Raw genomic sequence first — 6,290 nt, 5'->3', positions numbered from 1 at the left:
CTTGGTATCCCTGCAGAAGACTGTTGACCACTCCTTGAGAATATTATAAAGTAAGTCAATGCAGAACAAATAATCTTCTAACGTAGTGTTACTCGTGTGTGTGTGTGTGTGTGTGTGTGTGTGTGTGTGTGTGTGTGTCTGTGTTCATACACATGTGTTGGTACACATCTGTGTGTATGTGTAGGCCAGACGTCAGCCATGTGTGTGCCATTCCTTAAGAATGGTTCCCCTTATGTTTTGAACCAAGGCTTCTCAGCACTAGCAAGTGAGTCCCAGGGATTCCCATGTCTCAGTCCTTCCAGTACCTGGATTACAAATGATGTGGGTCCTGGGGATAGAACGTTAGTCCTCAGGCTTGCACAGTAAGCACTTTACCTCCTAAGCCATCTCCCTTGCCCTGGGAGTTCTGTTTTAACTCTAATTTTTTGCACTTTCACATTTTCAAGAGATGAGATATTTAGAAGGTCCATATAGAATTAAGAAATAACAGATTTTGAAGATCACTTTCTGTTAAGTAGGTACCTTAGCCATTTGTCCCGGGCTTGGCTTGAAACCTAACACTTTCCAAATGATTTCCTTCTCAGTTCTGAGACTGTATCCTAGGGCCATATACATATTAGGTAAGCGCTCTACCACTGAGCTACCTTTACTCTGTAGTGACTTTTTTTAAAAAAACGCACAGTTCATTGGCCATTGACTTATATCAGTTTTTCTTTTAAAATCTTGTCCAGATAGCTTTGCAGCACTTTGGCTTGACATCTGCTCTGAGTATGAACTCCAAGCAGTAGTTTCAGACCTACTCTTTATATACATATTAGATCTTATATCTTAGTAGGAAAGTGTCTTATGTCAGACTTGGTCCTGGTTCATGTCTGGCCACAGCTCTGTCCAGGGAATAAGGGATCCACAGGACAAGGAGCTTATGGTTCTTTTCCTCTAGAATTATACAGTCAGTAAGAGGGACTATAGGATCTCAGTGCAGTGTTGAGCTGCTTCTGGAGTTCTCTGTATCCTTCTAGTCTGTTCTCATGGACTTAGTGTATCACCGGTCTGTGGACTTCTAGGCTCAAAGTATGGTGTGTAGTAGGCTTACTGTGTATGATATAACCAACTTTATAGGGAGGGAAGGTTTTGTTCATGGAAATAAAGTTTCCAGTCTATGCCTGTATGGCCCTATTACCTTTGGTGGAGGTGTATGACAGAGGAAGGTGAACATTACAAAGGAATAGGAAGGGGCCAGAGTCCTAACATTCCCTTGAAGGGCACACTGTCAGGCCTTCCCAGTAGGCACCACTTTTAAAATGTTCTACCACCTCCAAAAGTACCAATACCTTAGACCCAAGCCTTCAACACCTGGGCCTTTGAGGGACATTGAAGTTCTAAATAAGAGCAGATGGAGGGGTGCAGCATTTCCACAGGGGTGAGCTGTTGTGATGGAACTTGCATGTTATGATGGTGTCATAGACTGTAGAGTCCAAAGCCAATGGGAGAAAAAAAGAGAAGACCTGGCTGTCACTATACCACCACTTCCTGCTGAAGAACATGAAGGAGCTAGTGAATATTCTAATCTGGCCCTAAGGTATATAGCTATGTCTGCCAAGACATGAGAATAGAACATTGTTTTGAAAAAAGATTTATATATTTTTATTTATGTGTGTGTCTTTCTGTGAATGCAAACATGTATGTGCGTACCTACAGAGCCTAGACGATGCCCTAGAGCTGGAGTTACAGGTGATTGTGAGTTCCCTAATATGGGTGTGGGGAACTAAGCTCAGCTCTTCTGTAAGAACACCAAACACTCTTAACCACTGAGTCATCTCGCCAGTCCCAGAAAAGAATATTCTTAAGTTTCTGGCATGACTCTTGATGTGTGTATTCTACATTGTGGTTAATATATTGTGTACCTTAATAAACTTATCTGGGAACCAGAGAATATAACGGCCAGGAAATGGTGGTACACACATCTTTAATCCTATCACTGTTGAGGCAGAGATCCATCCGGATTTCTATGAGTTCAAGGCTACACTGGGAATAGATCCAGGAGTGATGGCATACACCTTTAATCCCAGAACTTGAGATCTCATATCTTTGCTTGGGAAGGACACATGCCTTTAATCCCGGAAAGTAATATGGTAGGACACAGAAAGATATCTAAGGCGTGAGGAAACAGGAACTAGTTTTATTTGGAGACTGAGGCATCTGTAAGGTGAGGCTGGCTGTGGCTTTTCCTATTCCACTGATCTCTTCAGGTTTTTACCCCAATATATGGCTCAGGTTTTTTTTTTATTATTATTATTAATAAGACTTTTTAGCAATTCGTGTTACACTACACATGATATATGGGCCTGAATTTGTATTGTTGTCCATCACCTTCTGCATGTTAAGTAAGAGCCTGCTTTGGACATAAGCAACTAATGAGCTAAGGAGAAGGAATTTCAAAGTCTACAGTCAATTATGAAGTTTTATAACAAATGTCTTCTTTTACTAACATAGAAGTGTTAATGATTATAAAATATTAAGCCATGATTAATCCATGTTAATCTGATTATCTGAGTGTGGTTTTTTTTTTTTTTTTTTTTTTAATGTGGAAGTTGGCATAATTAAGGGACACACTTTGTGCATAACTGATACTGTTGACTTTGCTGGTGAATAGCAAGTGGTACTATTTTGGCCATACATAACTAACTACTGGACATAGGTATTCATCTCAATGACACAGAGCTGAAGCCTTTTGTTAAGTGAGAGTGGGAAGAGTCTGTCACTCATTGACTTCTCCCACATTGTCACAGTAAACCAGAAGCCAATTTATCAACTGTCTACTCTGTATATGGCACTGGAACCCAGTGTTGATCAGGACCTTTGGCTTCCAAAGGCTCCCAGTCTAATAGAGGATGCTGTTCAGTGACAAGCACACTGACTGGTGTGGCAAAGCTTGAACCAATAGGTCAGGAGTGTATGCATGGACTGTGTATGACATATACACATTAGGATAGCATATTCTCTGCATCACTCACAAGGCTGAGGATATAACATTGAAATTCTGTGCCAACAGCTTACAGCAACAATGGTTCCTAAAATCTACATTCTCCTTCTTTCCAGATAACCTAGACTTTAACCTGAATCTCACTTAGTGTTTCATCTAAAGTACATGATACTGGGTAACTATTTCTATCTCTCCTCTAATTTTACTCGGGATTATGCTGCTTGAATGGTCAGAACAAACAGATTGTACTAAAAATACTCTTTAACATTAATGTTTCAATTAATTCTTTAGTCTTGAATAATAATACAGGTGAATTGCCAAATAGAAGTGTGCCTTACTAAGGTAAGTGATAGATGTTGGGTTTATGGACAAGCTATATGAAGAATGTGCCATGTTTTCCAAATTTAGAGTGCTCAGAATGCCATACACTTGACAATTGACATTTTTGTCCTTTAATTGTTGATGGCTTTTTTTTGGTAGGGAAAGTGTAAGGTCATAGTTGCCTTTGTAAATTTGGGAGTTTGCTCCTCCCACTGAGTCAAATAATTTGATGCTAAGGGACTCATGTCCTCTGAGAGCACTGCAGACCAGCTGAAAACCCATTCTGTGTTTGAAAAATCAGTTGGAGAATTCAGACTGCATCCTTTATCCACTTTGATGTTTTGGGAATTCTGTGTTATATACACCCTCATATCACACAGGAGGTTGTAAGGAGGAAGGAGAAGAGAAAGACAACCATCTATCACCATCCTCTATACTCCCAACTACAAGAAATGTTTAATTGTCAGAGTAAAATCTAATGAAGCTTGACAGTCACTGTTTCTTTAGGTTTTAGCACAAAGTATGAATTTAGGTGGAGGATTATTCCATCAATTTGGATCTTGAATCCTTCTTAAGAGAAACCTGTAGTCAAGCTTTCTTTGAACTGCCAGCTCCTGAATAATGACACAGAGACTATTTATTGATTATGAAAGTTTGGCCTTAGCTTAGGCTTGTTCCTAGCTAGCTCCTAAAACTTAAGTTAACCTGTTTATATTAATCTACATTCTGCCACGTGGCTCATTCCTTTTCCTCAGTACTGTACATCTGGCTTCCTCTGTATCTGGCTGATGAATCTCCCACCTCAAATTCTTTTCCTGGAAGTCCTGCCTATTCTCTCCTGCCTAGCTATTGGCTATTTAGGTCTTTATTAAACCAATCAGAAGGTACCTTAGGCAGGTGAAGTAGAGACACATCTTTATACAGTGTACAAAAAGATTATCCCAATAGAAATCTATGCTGAGTATTGCTGTGTGTATCAAGCTGATTCCTGCTACTTTTGCTTAATGTTTGTAATCAATATGTATCCATCCAATCAAAATCCCTTTTTTTCCCAAAATAGTTACAAGTGTGTCATTTTTCCTTTCAAAAGGTTTGTAATAATATCTCACCCACTGTACAATGTGTTCCCAACATTAAGTGCTTTCATTCTTGGCATCTTGTCTTTCATGAATGGTCTCATGTATGCTTTTTTGTCTTTATGGTCTGGAAATAGCTGTGGGAAAACTTGGAGGATCATTGATGAACTTCATGTCAGTTTTCTCCAGAGCCCACTGCTGTGGGATGGTTTGTATGTCAAATGCGTTGCTCTGATTGGTCAATAAATAAGACACTGATTGGCCAGTGGCCAGGCAGGAAGTATTGGCAGGAACAGAGAGGAGAATTGAGAGAACAGGAAGGCGGAGGGAGACACTGCCAGCCGCCTCCATGACAAGCAGCATGTGAAGATGCCAGTAAGCCATGAGCCACGTGGCAAGGTATAGATTTATATAAATGGATTAATTTAAGATGTAAGAACTAGATAGCTAGAAGCCTGAACCATTAGGCCAAACAGTTTAAATAATATAAGCGTCTGTGTGTTTATTTTATAAGTGGGCTGTTGGATTGTCGGGGCTTGGCGGGACCCGGAGAGAAAACTCTCCAGCTACTGTTTGATCTACACTAGCAAGGACTGAAGAGAGGAGCACCCACTTCTTTGCTCCCAGCACAAAGCCTTTCATCATGACAGAGTCTTTGGTCACTTCACCATAATTGACAAAGCCACCCAATGAGTTGATGATGCTCTTGTCAGACAGGTAATCCTTTGTGGAGGTGATCTTCTTAATAAGCTTGCCATCCTTGACATTGTAGCCCTGATAAATCTTATACATCTTGTTTTTGGTGGTCTCTTATGGTAGGTAGCCTGTCTCGAGCCATATCTTATCTGCCTATCTTGAGCCACAGGGAATACCACACAGGCAGGATACCCAGGCTGAAATATAAGCAACATTGAGTGTACTCTTGTGGCCAACCTTTTTATTTTATTTATTTTTATTTTTTTGCTGTGCTAATCACTGGCAATCCCTCTGTAGCTTTTGCTTTTGGTCACCTGGTTGACAAAGGTTATCTCATTGTGGTCAACCAACTGATTCTTTGGGACCTACTGCTCCAGCCTTCCCCCAGCCCAGTCTGGTTTCTCAGAAACATTGATCCTATTTTTCTGACTTTCCATCCAGTGGGAAAGTGAAGAGGAATCAGGCACATCAGTGTGTGGGCAAGAGTGTGGATGACCCAACAGAATTTCTTCCTGCTTCTGAAGTCTTTCTCCAGCTTTCTCCTGCTCAGGTCATCCTGCCACTTCCTATAGTGTTTGGGGAAGGCTTTCTTGAATATGTGCCAGTTCTAGTAGAAGTGCCTTCTGTACCCATTAGTGATGTGCTCACCAAAAACGGTCTTAAAAGTTGTGAAGCCTCGTGGGGGTATCTACATAGCTCACAATGCCCACAGCTACTACAGGTAGTGTCTCCACAATGGTGAAAGCATTTACAATTTTTCGTCTTGTTGAAGCCTGGTATATCAACTCTTTGCATGATGTGGGTCATGACAGCTTTAGAATCCAAGAAGACTGTGAGATGGTATTGCAGATCATTTGTTTAACTACACAAAAATGTGTTGTATTTGTTTAACTGTGTAAAGATGGGTTGCATTTGTTTAGTTATATATAGATGTGTTTCTGTTTAACTTGCCTGCCTAAGGCATCTGACTGGTCTAATAAAAAGCTGAATGGCCAATAGCTAGGAAAGAAATATAGGCAGGACTTGCAGGCAGGAGGAGTTCAGGCTCAAAGGTAAAAGATGAGGAGACAACAGGGAGGTGCCAGAGGGCCAGTCAGCCACACATGGAGGAAGCAGGAAAGTAGGACATTCAGAGTAAAAGAAGGTTAGAAAACCTCAAGGCAATATGTAAATGAATAGAAACAAGGACTTCCTTTGGCAGAGAGATGACCTCC

At 40.7% G+C, this 6,290-nt stretch overlaps 1 pseudogene; it reads right to left on the bottom strand.

The window, feature by feature from the left end:
* Window positions 1-5,348: 5,348 nt before the first annotated feature.
* LOC114696405 lies at window positions 5,349-5,910 on the bottom strand (annotated as a pseudogene).
* Between the last annotated feature and the right edge of the window lie 380 nt (window positions 5,911-6,290).

The sequence above is a fragment of the Peromyscus leucopus genome, chromosome 13 (genome assembly GCF_004664715.2).
Source record: "Peromyscus leucopus breed LL Stock chromosome 13, UCI_PerLeu_2.1, whole genome shotgun sequence".
Taxonomy (NCBI): domain Eukaryota; kingdom Metazoa; phylum Chordata; class Mammalia; order Rodentia; family Cricetidae; genus Peromyscus; species Peromyscus leucopus.
This window is presented reverse-complemented; position numbering and strand designations above follow the sequence as displayed.